Raw genomic sequence first — 19270 nt, 5'->3', positions numbered from 1 at the left:
GTCTAGGAAAGAGATAGTGAAAGCCTAAACTGCGATCGAGTAAGAAATGTTGATAAAGGGGCACCTGGGTGGCTCAGTTGGTTAAGCGTCCAACTTCAGCTCAGGTCACGATCTCACAGTTTGTGAGTTCAAGACCCTCATAGGGCTCTCTGCTTGTTAGCACGGAGTTCACTTTGGACCCTCTGTCCTTCTCTCTCTCTGCCAATCCTTGCTGCCGTGATGTCTCTTTCTCTCAAAAATAGATAAACATTAAAAAAAAAAATGTTGATAGAGAAGATATCATGAAGTGATGGATGGAACAATATTTCAAAGCATCCACAGTTCACAAGATAATAAGAACGAATTTTGCTATGGAATTTCAGACTCTTACACTGAGATTTCAACCAATGTGATAGCTTTGGCTTATAGCAAAGATGAGATCCTTTTTTAAACCATGATACTGCACCCTCTTCTTCCAAACCCATTTCTAAATGAGTCTTTCCATTTCATTTTGTTTTAATTAGTTACCGTCATCCTGTGACCCATTATTCCGCTCATGCATAGCTTTCCTAGAAGTGAAAAAGAAGCCAAGTTCCAACCTCTGTCAGAATGAAGCCTGTCTTTGACTCCACAGAATAAGAACTTGCGGATTATAATGTAAAAAAGATAGATATCCCTACAGTTACATCAGTGGCATTTACTTTCTAGCAAACGTTTTTTTGAACACTCTGTCAGCCTGCAGTGATTCCGTTAGCAAGCACCAGAAAACCCAATGAGTTAAACAAGTAGAACTCCAGAGGAAGCAGTTGGTAGTGTTGATTCAGCTGCTTATCAGTAGCAGGACCTACATCTTTGTGATTTTCTAGATTTTCGCAGTGTTTTACATCGTGGTGACAAGATGACTGCTTTGCCTCCAAGTAGCACATCCTCATTCCAGGCAGGCGGTTGTGTGGAATAGAGAAGAGGGACAGGAATCTTTCTATTCATCAAATACAATAAAATACTGCCTGCATTTCTTGCCCAGCATGCTTCTTATAGCTAATGGGCCAGAAGGGAATCACGTAACCATCCTTAGCAGTTGGAAGACTGGGAAAGTGAACATTTGATTTGATTTTCTGTTCTCTATGTATGAGACATAGAAAGGAAGAAGAAAGTTGAGCATGGTTTTGGGGTGGCCAAGCATTAGAATCTTCCATGAAAAACTGTTGTTTTACAGTATAGTCTGTGCTTACGTGTGTATTACACTCTTGTCATTTTGTATTTGACTTTGTACTTATCTGTGTGTGTTGCTTTCTCTACCCTTGAGGAGAATATTTTCATGATCTGTTACCAGTTTTAAAAATAGATGCTTTATTCCCTTTTTCCATTAGCCACTACCAACGTCTGCTTAACTTACTCAGCAAAGATGCTAGAATTTTGGTTTCCCTAAGTAGGCAACACAGATTGACTAGAAAGGATATTATTTTTGTTTATGTCTAGTTATCTTGGCAAGCATTACCATGTGAAAGAAAATATAGCAGAAGCACCAGATGATTCCGTTGGGATTTTGTATAAGTATCACATTTTATCTTTTGTGGGGTGTGATAGAGTCTCGTGTAAGGATATATTTCCAACTGAACTCATCAACCTTGACTTAGAAAGAAATCCAGTGCCAAAATCTGGCATCTGCACATCAAAGATAAAATTAGTAATACCACTGGATGCAGGGTTTAGACGAAATAGTCAATGAAAGCAGTATGAATTCCACCAGAATCCTCTGCAGACAGCAGCATCATGCAATCCTGACTTCACAATGACATGAAATTTTAAATGACAACTGTGCTAAATCAGGGAGCCGCAAACCCAGGCCAAGTTTAAATTTAGTAACACTGCCGTTTACTGAAAATAACCTTCTCCGTAGCAGATTCTCTATGAATTTCAGGTGACCGACTACTTGTTTTTCTGTTTCTGTTCAGAGATAATCAGGTACCCGGAGGCTCCAGCACTGGTACCTAACCTTGTCAATGGCGTTTCTGGTGTCCACTTCCGGAGTCTCCCTGGCCAGCTTTGAAATACGTGGAGATTAGAGAGTCCGCTGCATATATTCTTAAAACTTTCCACCGTACGTGCTCAGACTTTTTTGAATAAGCATAAGGATTTGAAGGTAAGTGGATTTTGGAAGTCACTCACGTGGCTGTGTAGCTCTTAATTACGTCAAAAGTGAATATTTACTATATTTAACAAAATATATAAAAGTAAAAGCAGTTATTGAGGATTAGGAAAATAGCCGTCTATGTGCAATTCCATAGCAAAAAAAGGAAAATCAAATACAAAGTTTGAAAGTTGGTATATGTCGTGTAAATGTAAATACAAGTGGTATTCTTGATAACTGATAATCAGGTTCACACAAAAACATCACGATAATCACAGTGGTTCTCAAATTGTAATGTGTGTGAGAGTCACTGGGTGGGGAGAAGGTCTGTAAAATTCTGATACCTGGGTATACTTCACAGAGAGTTAGATTGACTGGATCTCAGATGTGACCCAGCAATCTGAATTTTTATTTACTCACGTCAAAATGATCCTGATGAATGTGCGTCTTGGGCCTTTGGGAAATGCTGAAGTTGGCATTCAAAATAATATGCTTCTGGACGCCTGGGTGGCTCAGTCTGTTTTGCATCAGACTTCGGCTCAGGTCATGATCTTGCAGTCCGTGGGTTTGAGCCTCACGTCGGGCTCTGGGCTGACAGCTCAGAGCCTGGAGCCTGTTTGGGCCTCTGTGTCTCCCTCTCTCTCTGCCTCTCCCCCACTCACGCTCTGTCTCTCTCTCAAAAATGAATATTAAAAAAAAATATGCTTCTAATTTTCAAACTTTATATTAAATTGGGTTTTATGCCGTTTCCTTTGGCTACAAGAATAAATAAGGAAGGCACATTTAGCACAGAGGTGCTCAATTAGTGCTCTTTTTGTGACCCCCCCCCCCCACCCCCAAATTGAATTGCTAGTTCTCTTTTAATACTTCTTTTTCAAGTTCAGCATGATGGGCTAGGTCCCAGGGCTCCCTATCTTGCTTTCAGAGTAAGCTTGCTGTCTTTATTTTATTTTTTTTTTTTTAATTTTTTTTTCAACGTTTTATTTATTTTTGGGACAGAGAGAGACAGAGCATGAACGGGGGAGGGGCAGAGAGAGAGGGAGACACAGAATCGGAAACAGGCTCCAGGCTCTGAGCCATCAGCCCAGAGCCCGACGCGGGGCTCGAACTCACGGACCGCGAGATCGTGACCTGGCTGAAGTCGGACGGACGCTTAACCGACTGCGCCACCCAGGCGCCCCAAGCTTGCTGTCTTTAACCGGTTCTCCGTTCTCTGTAATGTTTTAATTTATTCAGATGTTTATGCTTAGTAGATCAACTCTAAGAACCATCTCAGAAGATAGGAATAATGAGTTATTACCAGGATTGGCTAAGCATTTCTTTATTTTTGAAGTTTATTTTCTTTTCCTCTTAACTTGGGAAACTCAGCCTCAGATTTTTCAAAAGAACAGATTTGCTTAACACATCGTCAGCTACTCATTTTCCTTTGCACATAAAAACTTCTAAGTCATGTGCTACCTTAACACAGGTTATACGCACATTTATTGAATATCATTTTATTATATTTCTTGATCTCATTTAGCAACTTCATCTTTACTGTGTGCAATTTTAAGTTAATGAAAAGTTTGGTTTTCTTACTCTGGTGATAAAAGTGATTAGTAGAGACATATTCAGAACAGAAAGTGTGATGATTCCTTAAAGGTACAACATGATATTATTTTCGCAGTGAAGAGTGAAGTTTTTAATTAAAATCCTTTGATTGAATTTCATTTTTTTTTCACCCTATAAGTCTCTGTGTGCACATGTTCATATTGTATACGAATTTCTTGTCAGTAAAATATCAAGTGGCAAAAATAAACCCTTAATAAAAAAAAAGTATATCCCTGTAGTGGCAATTAGCTATACATATTAGCTATTAGTATTACACAAAGAAAATGAATATAGACGTGGTTAAACAAGGTAGCACTTTTTTCAAGTAATCTAAAGATTTACAGAATTAGGGGCGCCTGGGTGGCGCAGTCGGTTAAGCATCCGACTTCAGCCAGGTCACGATCTCGCGGTCCGGGAGTTCGAGCCCCGCGTCGGGCTCTGGGCTGATGGCTCAGAGCCTGGAGCCTGTTTCCGATTCTGTGTCTCCCTCTCTCTCTCTGCCCCTCCCCCGTTCATGCTCTGTCTCTCTCTGTCCCAAAAATAAATAAACGTTGAAAAAAAAAATTAAAAAAAAAAAAAAAAGATTTACAGAATTAGATCAACTGTAATCATGAATTTTTACATACATTTGTTGTCAGTGTTGTTCTCAATAGGCAATGCTCTCATTGCCATATCTGATGATAAAATCCTAAAATCTATAGTCCCCAAATTGTAAAATCCTCAAATATGTACTATACAAGTTCAATGAAGTTCTCAAATAAGATTTAATAAAGCTTTTAGTGCCAATCTTCTGTAATATTTTTATTTCAGAGAAATATAGAAACTACGCTTCTGCTTTTTCTTTTTTGTGTTCTTTTCCTTTTTTTCCTTCTCAGAAGAGCAGATGGAGAGAGAATGAAATTGTGTCCTCGAGTGAGTCACGTTCATTATCATTGGCATATTTGTCTTAAGTTGTGGCTCCCTAAAGAAAACTTACAATGTAGTTTCAGGGAACCTGAGTGAGACAACCTCCAGACACAGGAAGTAAAATATAACAACAAAAGGATAAATTATAGAAACTTTTTAAAAAAATTTTTTTAATGTTTATTTATTTCTGAGACAGAGAGAGACAGAGCATGAGCGGGGAAGGGGCAGAGAGAGAGAGGGAGACACAGAGTCCGAAGCAGGCTCCAGGCTCCGAGCAGTCAGCACAGAGCCCGACGTGAGGCTCGAACTCATCAACCACAAGATCATGACCTGAGCTGAAGTCAGACGCTCAACTGACTGAGCCACCCAGGCGCCCCTAGAAACTTTATTGAAGCATAGAAGCATAAAGTTTTAGAACAGAAATGGACCATTAAGATCTTCTAGTCTGGCCCCTCATGTATAATAGCATTTTTTCTCTTCCAAACTTGCTGCATAGAAGGTTAATACAAAGAGCAGGAATCATCAATCTGGAGAGCTATGATTTTTTAACGAGCGAAACTAAGCAAGTGTTTTTCAGTAATGATTTCTTGGGTAAGGAAGGCTAGAAGGAAATTTTCATCCAAGATGAAGGTTGAAGAGGTAAAGACAATACCTGAGTACTTATATCATTGAACTTAAAATCATCAATTCTTTTAGTTGTCAGTAGATTATCTTTCATGTCATTCATTTAAAAATGAAAACAGCCAATTGAGGTCTACCTCAGGTTTTGTCAGCTTTATATGGAAATCTGATGTTGAAGGAGAAAAAGAGCTCAGAGTAAGATACAGCTTAGGATAGTAGAGCCATCTGGGACCATTCACAATATAGGAGAAAGGAGATTTAGCTATGTAAGAATCTCTGGGAGTGTTAGTGTTATTATGAAATAGTATAATAATGATATTTGTGAAATATCCAAAAAGATTAAAATGTATTTATTATTCTCAATTTAAGAAGTTGGAAAGTCATGAACATTTATGTAGTAAAGTATAATTTTTGATGTGTGGGAAATGCTCATAATGTGCTATAAATGAAAACAACAAGTTACAAACCATATTATGATGTGGTCCCATTTTTATTAGAAAAACAACAACAGATGCGTAGGAAGAAAATTGGCATGATATATATCAAAATATTTTTAATGGTTATGCTCAACTGATAAACTATGGTTGATTTTTATTGCTTCTCAGGGTATGTAAAACTGTTTCTAAGTATGGATTATTAATGTAATTTAAAAATATTTTTCAAGGGCTGGGAAAATGTTCAGTTATCTGGAAATTTACTTTTGTAGAACTGTAAGGTAGTCCTGAAAATGTTTGTTTAAAATAGTCTTAAAGGGGGGCACCTGGGTGGCTCAGTCGGTTAAGCGTCCGACTTCGGCTCAGGTCATGATCTCGCGGTCCGTGAGTTCGAGCCCCGCGCCGGACTCTGTGCTGACAGCTCAGAGCCTGGAGCCTGCTTCAGATTCTGTGTCTCCCTCTCTCTCTCTGACCCTCCCCCGTTCATGCTCTGTCTCTCTCTGTCTCAAAAATAAAATAAACGTTAAAAAAAAAAATTTTTTTTTAAAAAGAAGAAAAAAAATAAAATAAAATAGTCTTAAAGGAAGGCTCTCGATCTTATAGTATTAAACTGATTTAAATATGAGAATATTACTTACAATTAGAGCAAAATGATTTTTAGATATAACTGTTCATTTGTGGATATTGTACTAAACTAAAATTTTCAATTTTCCCTCTTCATTAAACACTGATAACTTCAGATTATGACAGTTAATTCCTTAGAAATATCCTTTATTTCTTGAATCAGATAATTCCAATGTGCGGTTCAGGAATTTTCTAACTATAATAGCTTGCTCCATTTGGAAGATAATTTTATATGTTTGGTTACATTAGTGTTAATATGTCTTTGTTCTTTAAATCTCCAGCGTAACATACGGTTAGTCTCACCATTATTACTACCAGCTGTGGTTGGCCTATGATTTTTGTTCATTCTGTCTGAATCCAAAGTAATTAGCTCTTTAGTTTAATGACAATATTTGTTAATGGGTTTTTAGGGCCAAATTCTGCTGTTAGAGAGTGGGTGGTATATTTGAAGATAGAATCTGGCCCTTATGTTTTAAGCATAAGCTGTGTAATTTGATTTCAAAATGATGGTTTAGAGAGTTTGGGGTAGGAAAACTGAATCTACATTTATCTGAAGTTTCTCAGTTTCAAGAAACAGAAAATGAAAGTGACAATTTATGTAAACGAAAAACAGACCCACTGAAAATTCTCTAATACAGCTATCCTGCATGAGTCATTCCGTACATAGTTGGAATAAGAAAAGAAATGATAATTTTGAAGCAGACGTTAGGTAGATTCTCTTATGTCATGGGGCACATGTTGAGTCCTTTAAGTGCAATGAAATGCTTTTGGTCATTGTATTTTTTTCAGCTTTATTGAGATATAATTGACATATAACATTATATAAATTTAACGTGTACAGTATGATGATTTGATACACGTATATATTGCAAAATGATTACCACAATAAGGTTAGTTAACATATCCATCAGCTCCCATGATTAAGAGAGCAGATCTTAAATGTTCTCACCACACACAAAAAAAATGATCATTGTATTTTTTTAAGGACTCAGTGAAATGAAAAGAACCTTTGCCTGGGATCGCTGGGGTTCAAGATTGGACTCAGCTTCCTAGTAGTGGCATGACCTTGGAGAACTCTCTTTTCCTCTCCTTGGGCTTCAGTTTCTTCATCCTAAAATAAGGCCTTTGTTGCTGATGATCCTAGTGTCCCCTTCCAGCTCTGAAATGATAACTCATAGTACTTTAAAAAACATTATGGGGAAGGCACAGGATGGCAAGGAATATGCAATGACTTGAGCTGACTGAATAACAAATCATTAAGTCTCGGGGCGCCTGGGTGGCCCAGTTGGTTGAGCATCCGACTTCGGCTCAGGTCATGATCTCGCGGTTCGTGAGTTCGAGCTCCGCGTTGGGCACTGTGCTGACAGCATAGAGCCTGGAGCCTGCTTCGAATTCTGTGTCTCCCTCTCTCTCTGCTCCTCCCCCGTTCATGCTCTGTCTCTCTCTCTCTTTCAAAAATAAATTAAAAAACATTAAAAAAAAATAATAAAGTAAATAAATCAGTAAGTCTACTAAAAGGTACTTTGGAGACATTTTGGCCTTAAGAACTCACCTTCAGTGAACGACGTGGTACTTTTGGCCTACGCTGGGGGGTTATGTGGTAGAGACTATAGGCTTGCTCCATCGGAAGTATTCAAGGAGACCAGTTTTGGCAAAAGTTAAAAAAGGAAACAAAACTCATCTAATAACAGTTGAGATATCTAACAATGGAATAAGATGCTTGGGAGATCATGAATTCGCTGTCATCATAGGAAAGAAAGTGGATCCCAAGGGTTATATGACCTGCCAACTGCCTTTCATGGTATAAAAGCTAAAAGCAAATATACTGAGCAGAGAGGAACTCAGGAAGTGCTGTTATCAATGAGCCCTCCTGGAGGTCACTGTTGGAGGACAAATTCCATCAAACCTAGAAGTGACCATGGCAACAACTGCAAAAGAACTGATTGTGAGCATTGACCAGTTTAACCCTAAAACTAAATCTGAAATACGCATGTAGATGAGGGTGGCACACAGATCATACCAGCAAAACTCCCTATAGATCTAAAGCAACCAACAAGAATTGGGAGGATGTGACAGGAGTAAGTGGTATATTGGCTTTACTCTTAATATCTAGGGATTGGTGGGTACCATTTCCACCTGACAAAGCAAGTTCTAGAAGTATTACAGAGTAGGAAAAAAAGGCACTAAGAAAGTGATGTCCAACATTAGGTCACAAAGAATGGGGGAAGAAAGAGGGGAAAAAATGCTTTTTCTGTGCTCATAATAGAGAAATGGTCAATATTCTAAAGATACAGAAGATCAAAGTTATTATATGAAGTTACTGACTTCACATATATATGTTATTCCATGAACTTAACAAAGTCATAAATTAGAAGTAAATGTGCACCCTATTAAATGTGCTTAAGAAGCTACATATAAATATCAAACAAGGTGAACAGACCATATAATGACTGATTTTCAAAACCTTTAGCAGAAAACTTAAAATATTATGGAAGAATGTCCCTGTCATATCTTTCATATTAATAAATGTAAAGAAATGCATTGATTTGTTTAAAAGAAATTCTTTTTAGACATTTTTTAATGTTTCATTTATTTTTTTTTTAATTTTTTTTTCAACGTTTTTTATTTATTTTTGGGACAGAGAGAGACAGAGCATGAACGGGGGAGGGGCAGAGAGAGAGGGAGACACAGAATCGGAAACAGGCTCCAGGCTCCGAGCCATCAGCCCAGAGCCCGACGCGGGGCTCGAACTCCCGGACCGCGAGATCGTGACCTGGCTGAAGTCGGACGCTTAACCGACGGCGCCACCCAGGCGCCCCGTTTCATTTATTTTTGAGAGAGAAAGCATGAGTGGGAGCTGGGGAGGGATAGAGAGAGAGGGGAACAGAAGATCCAAAGCAAGCTCTGTGCTCACAGCAGCAAGCCCGATGCGGGGCTCGAGCTCACAAAGTGTGAGATCATGATCTGAGCTGATGTCGGACACTCGACCAACTGAGCCGCCCAGGCGCCCCGAAAGAAATTCTTTTCGATTAGATCACAGTGCAGAAGCAAATTATAAGCTTGTATACAAGGATGAGACCAAAACAAAGTTATTAAAAATTTTAAAAATGAAAGGGTAGGTGAATACAGCCTAAATATTTTAGGAGTTTGAATTTTACTACCAGAAAAGGTAAGATTTAGGGGCACCTGGCTGGTTCAGTCGGTGGAGCACACAGCTCTTGATCTTGGGGTTGTGGGTTTGAGCCCCATGTTGGGTGTAGTGATGGCTTAAGAATAAAACCTTTAAAATTTTTAAAGAAAAACCAGAAAAGGTGAAATTTGGGGCCAAAAAACATTAATTAAGACAAAAGAGGGACTTTATAGTGGATACTCATATAATGAAGGCATACAGTCATAAATAAATAATAGCTTTAAGGGCTATCATAGAAGTTTGTTCAGAAAATAAACCTAACTTCTGAAAACATCCCAAGAAATAGCCATAGTCCAAATTTTAGTCCAAAAAGTAATATTCTCTGCTATAAAGCAAAACACTTATATTGAAATTTATTTTCAAGGGAAAATATTTCTGTATCAAAACAAAACTACCTATTAACCAAAAATTAAGTACTTGACTGAGGACGATTTTTTTTTTATTATCAGCAAAAAGGAGTTACAAGTTGCTTCTCATAGGAAGAAAACACAAACCATAGATTCCACTAAACATATACATTAAACTTATTTGATTTGAAAGAAAATGGACTGTTCAGACTCCCCCCCCCCCCCAACTCCAACAGGCATTCTTTTCTTTTTCTAAGTTTATTTATTTATTTTCTTTTAAGTTTATTTTTATTTTGAGAGAGACAGAGACAGCACCGGCAGGGGAGGGGCAAGAGAGAGAGAGAGAGAGAGAGAGAGAGAGAGAGAGAGAGAGAGAGAATACCATGCAGGCTCCACACTGTCAGTGCAGAGCCTGATGCAGGGCTCAAACTCACAAACCTTGAGATCATGACCTGAGCCAAAATCAAGAATGGGACTCTTAACCAACTGAGCTATCCAGACGCCCCTGTTGTTTTTTTTTTTTTTTTTTTTTTGGTTTTTTTAAACATTTATTTATTTTTGAGAGAGAGGGAGAGACAGTGCGAGCGGGGAAAGGGCAGAGACAGAAGGAGACACAGAATCCCAAGCGGATTCCAGGTTCCAAACTGTCAGCGCAGAGCCCGATGCAGGGCTTGAACCCACGAACCCTAAGTTCATGACCTGAACTGAAGTGGGACTCTTAACCAATTGAGTCACCGAGATGCTCCCCACTGACAGGTATTTTTAGCAGCGGGATATAGTTTCAGAGTTTTTGCAGTTAAGAGGTTTCTGCTGAGCAAAAATTTTCATTCTGCTTAGGAATGCAGATTGTAATCGTTGCTGCCCTCATTTTGCAGATTCCTAAGTTCAGTAAGGAACAACTAGGTAACTTTAGTTCTAAGTTACCACACCCTTCAAGCATAGTCCCATCAACTCAACTTAGTTATCATGCAAAGCCGCTTAGCCTCACAAGTGAAATGGAATACAGTTGAATTGCTTTTCTAATGTAATACCTATTTATAATAAATGCAAAGTGGTTTATGATGGCAGACTTGGTAGAGCATGAAAAATTATGAGGGAAAAAAGCTTATTTTTTTTTTCTGACCTAAAATTGTGAAGAAATGTCATGTATGCTAGTGGGTGACACTCCTATTAAAATAAAAAGAGAAAAATATTCAAAACTAAAAATTTAATACATTGGCCTTTATGATCTATTACTTCAGCAAAAAGAAATTTAAATGAAGCTATTATATTTCAGAATAGCATTTTATTCCTAGGTAGCACAGTTTTTCTAATTTACATAAATTCTCTCTAGTTTAATTTCTTTCTGTCCTACTAGGCCTCAACCACATGGGCCAGAATCCCCTCACTTCTGTTTGAAAAAGTAGGGGCGCCTGGGTGGCTCAGTCGGTTGAGCGACCGACTTCAGCTCAGGCCATGATCTCGCGGTCTGTGAGTTCGAGCCCCGCATCAGGCTCTGTGCTGACAGCTCGGAGCCTGGAGCCTACTTCCGATTCTGTGTCTCCCTCTCTCTCTCTGCCCCTCCCGCACTCATGCCCTGTCTCTGTCGCAGAAATAAACATTAAAAACCTGCATATCAAGATAATCCCTTCTTTAAAAAAAAAAAAGAAAGAAAAAGTAAACATGGCTCAAATCTCATCCTTTGTCTGCTGACGGTAGAAAAACCAAGTCTGTAACAAATGCAAGTTAAACTACAGAAATCTCACATTACCATAAAGTAGGTTACTAAGGTTTTGGTCTTATCCTTTGAGTAAGAACATTCTAGATGGTAGTTTCATTCATCAAGTCAGGTGAGATGGTGCCTGAGCCAATGTTTTACAACCGCAAGCTGCTCTGTCTTCATGCGCATGCTCAGGTAATTCTGTTTGCTCTTCCATTAACTGATCTTCGTTCATGAGTAAGGTATGTATGCCAGGCCACGACAGCTCCATTTTCATTGTGCCTGCTCAATATTGCCAAATGTAAGGATCGATTTGTACAACAAGGGAAGCAAAGGTCTATCTAAGCCCGATAGGTAATTTATAAACTGTACTGGCTTGAAATGTATTTGTTTTTTATGCATAGTAGTGTGATTCCAGCCGAGAATCAAGACCCATACCTGGATACGTGATAACCCGGTGTAAACTTCATTTCTTCATTCATTCAACAAGTATACGGGTAGTAACTACTAAGTGCCAGGATGTTCTAGGACTTGAGATGTGTCCGCGAACAAAACGTGGCCATTTGGCGGGGGGACATGCAGACAATAAAAATTAATCATAACAAGTAAGTGAATTACATAATGCTATAGACAACAAAAAGGCATGAAAGAAAGAGAACGAAGTAAGACAGGCAGGGAGAGAGTGATAGGATGCAGGGCAGTAGGAGCTGATCTGATACTGTTGTACCAGGACCTGCTCCTCTGTCAGATGCTTTTCCATGTTCAGTCTGGCTGTCTTGTCTTTCATTTTGAGAGGGAGGGGGCGGATGGGGCGCAAGTGAGTGGGGGGCAGAGATGGAGACAAAGGAGAGAGAAGCAGGGCTCACCCCAGGTAGGGTGGGGCTCATATTTTACCAAAGGGGGGCTCGAGCTCACCCCATGTGGGGCTTGAACTCACAAACCATGAGATCATGATCTGAGCCAAAGTCAGACGCTTAACCCACTGAGCCACCCAGGAGCCCCCAGTCTGGCTGTCTTAAAATCAGAATATGTGGATTGGACTTGGAGGGTGGAATCATTATTACATGACATTTCCAAATGTTCTTATTTTAATGACAAGCTCCCATACATTGACATTCATGCTTGAGATAATTACCTTAGAGCTTACCCAAATTAAAGCAATCAACTTCATGTGTTTTCTAAGTTTTAGCTTTAGAGTTCTTTGCTTGGTTTTATTACAGGTGATCTAATTAACAAGTGCTCTCCAAGTAGTACTGTGGAATTTCCAGGGGGGTCAAACCGTGAAGAATAAAAAATGATCTTAAATTTAAATGTTTTCCTTTGTCCTGAGACTTTATAATTTATGGAGTAGTTTTAAATTATGGCATGACTATGGCCATAATCCTTGTCAGTGATGTTAAGCGATGCCAAATTAGTTCAAAAAGGTCTAAACATCCCATAAGAATATATTAACTTTTAGAATTAATCTGGATTTTGAAAGTAGTTAGGACCCTTGAGATAAGATTCTTGATTATCAGAAAAATGAGGACTGAACTCTACATTTGAGTACGCATTAAAAAAAAAAAAAAAAAAAAACCTGGGGCGCCTGTGTGGCTCAGTCAGTTAAGCCTTCAACTTCAGCTCACTCAGGTCATGATCTCGTGGTCAGTGAATTCGAGCCCCACGTCAGGCTCTGTGCTCACAGCTCAGAGCCTGGAGCCTGCTTTGGATTCTGTGCTCCCCCCCTTCTCTGCCCCTCCCCCACTCATGCTCTGTCTCTCAAAAATAAATAAATGTTTAAATTTTTTTTTTAAACAACCTAGAGTCATCTTGAATTTATTCATATTGTGATGCCACTTTAAGAACTATTTTTATGGGGCACCTGGGTGGCTCAGTCGGTAAAGCATTCGACTTCAGTTCGGCTCATGATCTCACGGTTCGGTTTGTGAGTTCAAGCCCAGTGTCAGGCTCTGTGCTGACAGCTCAGAGCCTGGGGCCTGCTTCAAATTCTGTATCTCCCTCCTTCTCTGCCCCTCCCCTGCTCACACCGTGTCTTTCTCTCTCTTAAAATAAATACACATTATTTTACATTTTTTTTTCAAAGTTTATTTATTTTTGGGACAGAGAGAGACAGAGCATGAACGGGGGAGGGGCAGAGAGAGAGGGAGACACAGAATCGGAAACAGGCTCCAGGCTCTGAGCCATCAGCCCAGAGCCCGACGCGGGGCTCGAACTCACGGACCGTGAGATTGTGACCTGGTTGAAGTCGGACGCTTAACTGACTGCGCCACTCAGGCGCCCCAAAATAAATAAACATTAAAAAAAAGAATTATTTTCATGTTGATCATCGTGTGCTACCAATGCTATAGCATCACAGCCTCCTGGAACTGGAAGTGATCCCAGAAATTGTCTTCCAACTGCTTATATTTTGCAGGTGTGAAAACTGAGTCCCACAGAGGGTACTTAATTTGTGCAGGTTAAATGGTATGTGCAGTTCTAGGAGGCCAGTTAGTGATAACACTGGGACAGGAATGCATCCTTTAAAATCCCAGTAGAGTATGTTTCCAGGTACATGCCTCTATCCGAGATTTTCCATTGCTTATTATTAAAATAATGTTTCTTTTAAAACAAGGAGTTTGCTGATACCTTTGAATTCCACAAAGTAATCTTAATAGTGTGTCTGCACTCCCAGAATGGTCTTGCTTATTTGATAACCTCTTCAGCACTACCAGAATTACCTTTAAAAAAAAAAAAATTTAGAATGATCTTTTGAGATTTCTTTCTTTGAAAAATAAATGAAATTATTTATGAAGCCATGAAATTAACTTACCCGTTCATCAGTAGATACAGCACAAATGAAATGCAACTGTATTAGTTTTCAAGGAATTGTGGAAGGAGAAAGTTATAAATAGTAAAATGCTGAGTTTAGAAAGCAGCTTAAGTAACATCTGGGCCCTGGGTCCCTTGGCGTCCTTAGGAAATGATACAGGCTCCTGTGAGAGCTCTCTGAATCCTCAGAAGGGAAAATTATGTAACTCATTGGAAAATAATTTTAGTAGATTTAATAGAGCAGAGAGGCAGTATATTCAAAACACAAAAAGAAAAGTGTAAAAAACTGCTAAGACCAGGGAGTTTTATATGCCAGGAAAAAAAACAAAGAAAAAAACAATTAAATCAGTATCAATTAATTTCCTCAGACAGCTTCTAGTTTAAGCATTACAATACAGCTTAAAATGTTGTACATTCTGTGCTTAGAAATGGATTCTAAATTCGCTTGCAGTGAACGATATAACCATGGCTTTATAAGGACAAAGTTGGGCTTTCTCATTGACAGAAGAGAATTTTCATATGTATTTCCAGGCATATTATTTATTAAACTAATATAATTTAAATCTTAAGTGAATTAAAAAGTATGTGTAACATTAGGTATGTGGCTCTAAATGATTGATGATGATGATTATGGAAAACAGCTGTAAATACCTGGGGTCCAGCCTACTTAATGAGTACTTGTGAACTTACCAAGGTTTTGATGGTTTTGTCTGATAGTGAATGAAGTTCACCGTACAGTCTGACCAATTTTTACTTGCTATTGTGCACTTGTAAATCCTATAAGACTAAGACACTAAAAACTGGACGTTCTATCTATTCCAATATTCAAAACACAGTTCAATTAAAGTCTTCTGTAGTAAGTAAAGTTAATTGAAAATTATAATTTAAAACTACATCTGGTTCTTATTAATGTGATGGCTAATTATTAACATTCTAACATTAGGCATTTTAGGCTAATTGTTTATTATTTCCAACAATAACAGAACAGATGTTTAAGAAAATACAAGGCTAATATATTTCAGATTACCAATGAGGAGGAAAACTGAAAATAACTGATTTATGCTTATTTTTGATTGATTGAATTCATTTTGTCTGAAGCCCTTAGTGATGTCTTTGGAAATTTCTGTCCCTTTTTTTCCTCTCCCCCCTTCCATGAATATTTATGTGATTTAGAAGGCATCACATTTTTTGCATATTCTTTTCCCAAAGGAACATTTTTTCCCCCATTTTTAATCACTTCATAGGTGAATTGCTCTCTGATAACCAAGGGAATTAGTGGGCCAGACTTCCCTTTTATGTAAATCTAGGTGATCAGAGTGTCTTAGTTTGCCACTTGAGCTGAATAAAATTGAATATACCTTTGCCTTTCATTGTCTTTTCACACATTATGTAAATTGGTAAGAATAAAGTAATGTGATTGAAAGTATGGTTTGACAGACAATATCATGTAATATAATATCCAAATACTTATAAGCTAGAAATCGTGCCTTGAGGCACCACATTTATTGTGAATGAGCATTTGCACTTACACATTTTTGTCTAGAGCTCAGACTTGCATAATAAATCACTTACTGTAGAGGGGCGCCTGGGTGGCGCAGTGGGTTAAGCGTCCGACTTCAACCAGGTCACGATCTCACGGTCCGTGAGTTCGAGCCCCGCGTCAGGCTCTGGGCTGATGGCTCGGAGCCTGGAGCCTGTTTCCGATTCTGTGTCTCCCTCTCTCTCTGCCCCTCCCCCGTTCATGCTCTGTCTCTCTCTGTCCCAAAAATAAATAAAAAACGTTGAAAAAAAAATTTTTTTTTAAAAATAAATCACTTACTGTAGAAAGTAGAACTGGTTTCAAAAGGGTAACAAAGAAATAGCAAATGCCATTTCTTCCCGCAAAGCGCTTTCAGTCTATTTGGGGAAGTAAGGCACAGAGACATAAGAAGGAAGTCAGGTTACACAGAGTTAATAATAATAGCAATTCTATATGGATTGACATGGACATTATAAATTCTCTTTCTGTATTTTATATGTAAATAAATGAAATACATAGAAAAGCTTAATCCAAAAGTGGTACTCATGTGCATTTCCTAATAATTTGGACGCAACATAAGAAAGTCATGGGGCGCCTGGGTGGCTCAGTCGGTTCAGCGTCCAACTTCAGCTCAGGTCATGATCTCACGGTTTGTGGGTTTGAGCCCCGTGTCGGGCTCTGTACAGACAACTCAGAGCCTGGAGCCTACTTCAGACTCAGTGTCTCCCTCTCTCTCTGCCCCTCCCCACTCACACACTCTCTCTCTTTCTCTCTCTCTCTCTCAAAAATAAATAAACATTAAAAAAAATTTTTTTTAATTTTTTTTTCAACGTTTTTTATTTATTTTTGGGACAGAGAGAGACCGAGCATGAACGGGGGAGGGGCAGAGAGAGAGGGAGACACAGAATCGGAAACAGGCTCCAGGCTCCCAGCCATCAGCCCAGAGCCTGACGCGGGGCTCGAACTCACGGACCGCGAGATCGTGACCTGGCTGAAGTCGGACACTTAACCGACTGCGCCACCCAGGCGCCCCAAAAAAAATTTTTTTAAGAAAGTTCAGTAGTTGATTCTTAACAGGAATCACATAATACCATCTCACCCTAAGCCAGATCAAGGCATCCCATTCCCTGCTTCATCGGCATGGTCTGTGTGGATTCCAGCTCACTCCCAGCTCATCAGGAAATGGCATTATTCTTTCAAACCTTCATACCTATTGAAAGGCTCCGTATCTTTCAACCAAGTTTCCTCCTTTCCAAAGGAATCAAAATTTTAAACACTGAGGTTTTGAGTATTATTTATTTTCTAAAGAAAATTATTCAAACCAATACATATTTGAGTAAATGTCAAGGACATTTGTTACTGAAACTAGAACTGCTTAGTTATTCAGATAACAAAATGAAAATATGCTTTTTTGTTTTGTTTAACCTTGGCATAGAAAACCATCTCATTTTAATGGGAAATGTGGGGGGAGTCCCATTTTGTCCTGGTTAGTGATAGGGCCATCCGTGAATGGATTTGCTGATACTAAACAAGGTGTTAAAGAATAGCAATTAAGAACGTGACCTCTGGAGTCAGATTGCCTAAATTCAAATCCCCAGTTCTGCTACTTACTATCTGTGTGACCTTGGACACCTTCAACTTGCTAAGTCTCAATTTCCTCATATGTAAAATGCAGATGATAATGTTGCCAGCATCAGAGGACTGTTGAGATTAAAGGAGATGAGTCACGTAAAGTACTTTGTGGGCTCAATAGATATAAACCACTCACATTTCTACTATTCCACATGGCTTCTCTCTTCTCAAAAATGCAATCTTGTCATGCAACGCTTTGAACCCTGACTGTTCCTTCATTTCCATTGTTTCCATTAACGTGGAAATGAAGAAACTATAAATACATAACTTTATGTAATTGTATAATTACAACCATGTATACACTATGTACGTATATATATAACCATATAGGAATTGTGAAAAGATTCAAGTAAGATTGTCTAATAGAGTATTTTTGTCCTCAGGATAGTGGTTGCTTTAAATCTGCAGCTTTGGAACAGAATTTAAATGACACCTTAATGGCTTTGTCATCATAACCACATAAAAGGTCTGGCAAGATGTGTAAATCTGTGCATATGGGCACAGTTGGCAAGCCCTTTGAGTTGAAATCGAACCCACCCAACAAGTTGTTTCATCAAAACAGTGCCTGGAAATGTTTGCATTTTGTGGCGCGGTGGTTGGCTTTCCAGCTAAACCCCTCAGTGAGTGGTGAGTGTGTGCAGTCAGAATAGTGTGGGGCAGGACACTCTGTCCCTCCAGATTGGGGAGCAGCTGGAGGGAGTCATGCTTAACTGACACTTGACAGCTGTCCATCAGCTTTTAATCACGAGAAGAGCTTCCTGACGCAGCAGCTGCCTTTGGCAACCAGAGACCCCAAAGAGAAAATGCAACTGCCTGACGTAGCAAAGCTTCCCTTGCACTCGCCCTGGCTCCCAGACCTTCCAGTGACTCTGGAATCTCTCTCAGCTAAAAACATGACCTTCTCTGAATCCAGGAAAGAGTTCTTTAGGAGCACTGCACTTTCTCTTTCGTTTTTCAAGGGAGGATGATGATTGTTTTCTGTTTCTGGGCGCTCGTGAAGATTTTCTGGGTCAGACTAAAGAGTCCATCAATAACCATTGTGGCTGAACAGACTGGCTCGCCTGCACCCATTAGCTCGCTCTCTAGTTCCCTATCTATTTGTAGATAATGAGACAAAGGATGTGAGCCGACAGGATATACCTGTGGCTACTGTTATGTAGACATGCTGATGAGTGGAATCTTCCTTTTAGCAAAGATTAAACATATCGGTGGAATGTCTCCTGATCTGCATCACTGAAGCTTTGTTTACTGTTTTGGACCTGCAGAGTGTGAAACAAAATTGACAGTCTGCATCCTAACTGAAGGTGCATGCGTTTATAATATGCTGGTTTTATTTGTGCATCATTGCATCGCGCTTTGCCAGACGTTGTGAAGAGACCACTGCAAGTTAACAAGTCGCTTGCATGGCTGCATGCATGATTTCATTTACTCCAGGGTCTAGCCAGCGCATTCAGCTTTATTTGTTAACCTGGCAGAACATTATTTATTAATGAGTTCTTCATGCTTTATTAAGCCTAATGTCAAAACACCTCCGTGGGACCCTAGCAGGCATGTTTTCCCTTTGTGGAAAAGACCTTCCAAAGAAAATGAAAAATTATGCAGCAATGCGCCAGTTAAAACCCAACAGATATCAGTTCAATTTCTCTTGAACCTGTCAGATGCTATTTCTGAATCTTTGGGAAAGATCTGAAGCGAACGCAGAGGAGAACTGAAATTAGAGAATGTCAGTCATTAGAATCCCTTCAAATCAAAGCAAAGCTTCTGTGGCCCCAGGAAATGAGTGGACTCTT

The 19270-nt window shown here is 39.2% G+C and overlaps 1 protein-coding gene across 2 annotated transcripts in view; it reads left to right on the top strand.

Annotated features, from left to right (window-relative positions):
• Positions 1–1937: 1937 nt before the first annotated feature.
• The window catches only part of HS3ST5 (heparan sulfate-glucosamine 3-sulfotransferase 5), a 155412-nt gene continuing 138079 nt past the window's right edge, over positions 1938–19270 (top strand). For both annotated transcript variants that reach the window (XM_086707641.1, XM_025925786.2), the window contains exon 1: positions 1938–2122. The gene's annotated coding sequence lies outside the window, so the exon portion shown is untranslated. The remainder of the gene's footprint in view (positions 2123–19270) is intronic.

This window comes from Puma concolor, chromosome B2 (genome assembly GCF_028749965.1).
Source record: "Puma concolor isolate L17-30 chromosome B2, mPumCon1.1.hap2, whole genome shotgun sequence".
NCBI lineage: Eukaryota > Metazoa > Chordata > Mammalia > Carnivora > Felidae > Puma > Puma concolor.
Note: the sequence above shows the minus strand (reverse complement) of the source record. Positions and strands in the feature narration are given on the sequence as shown.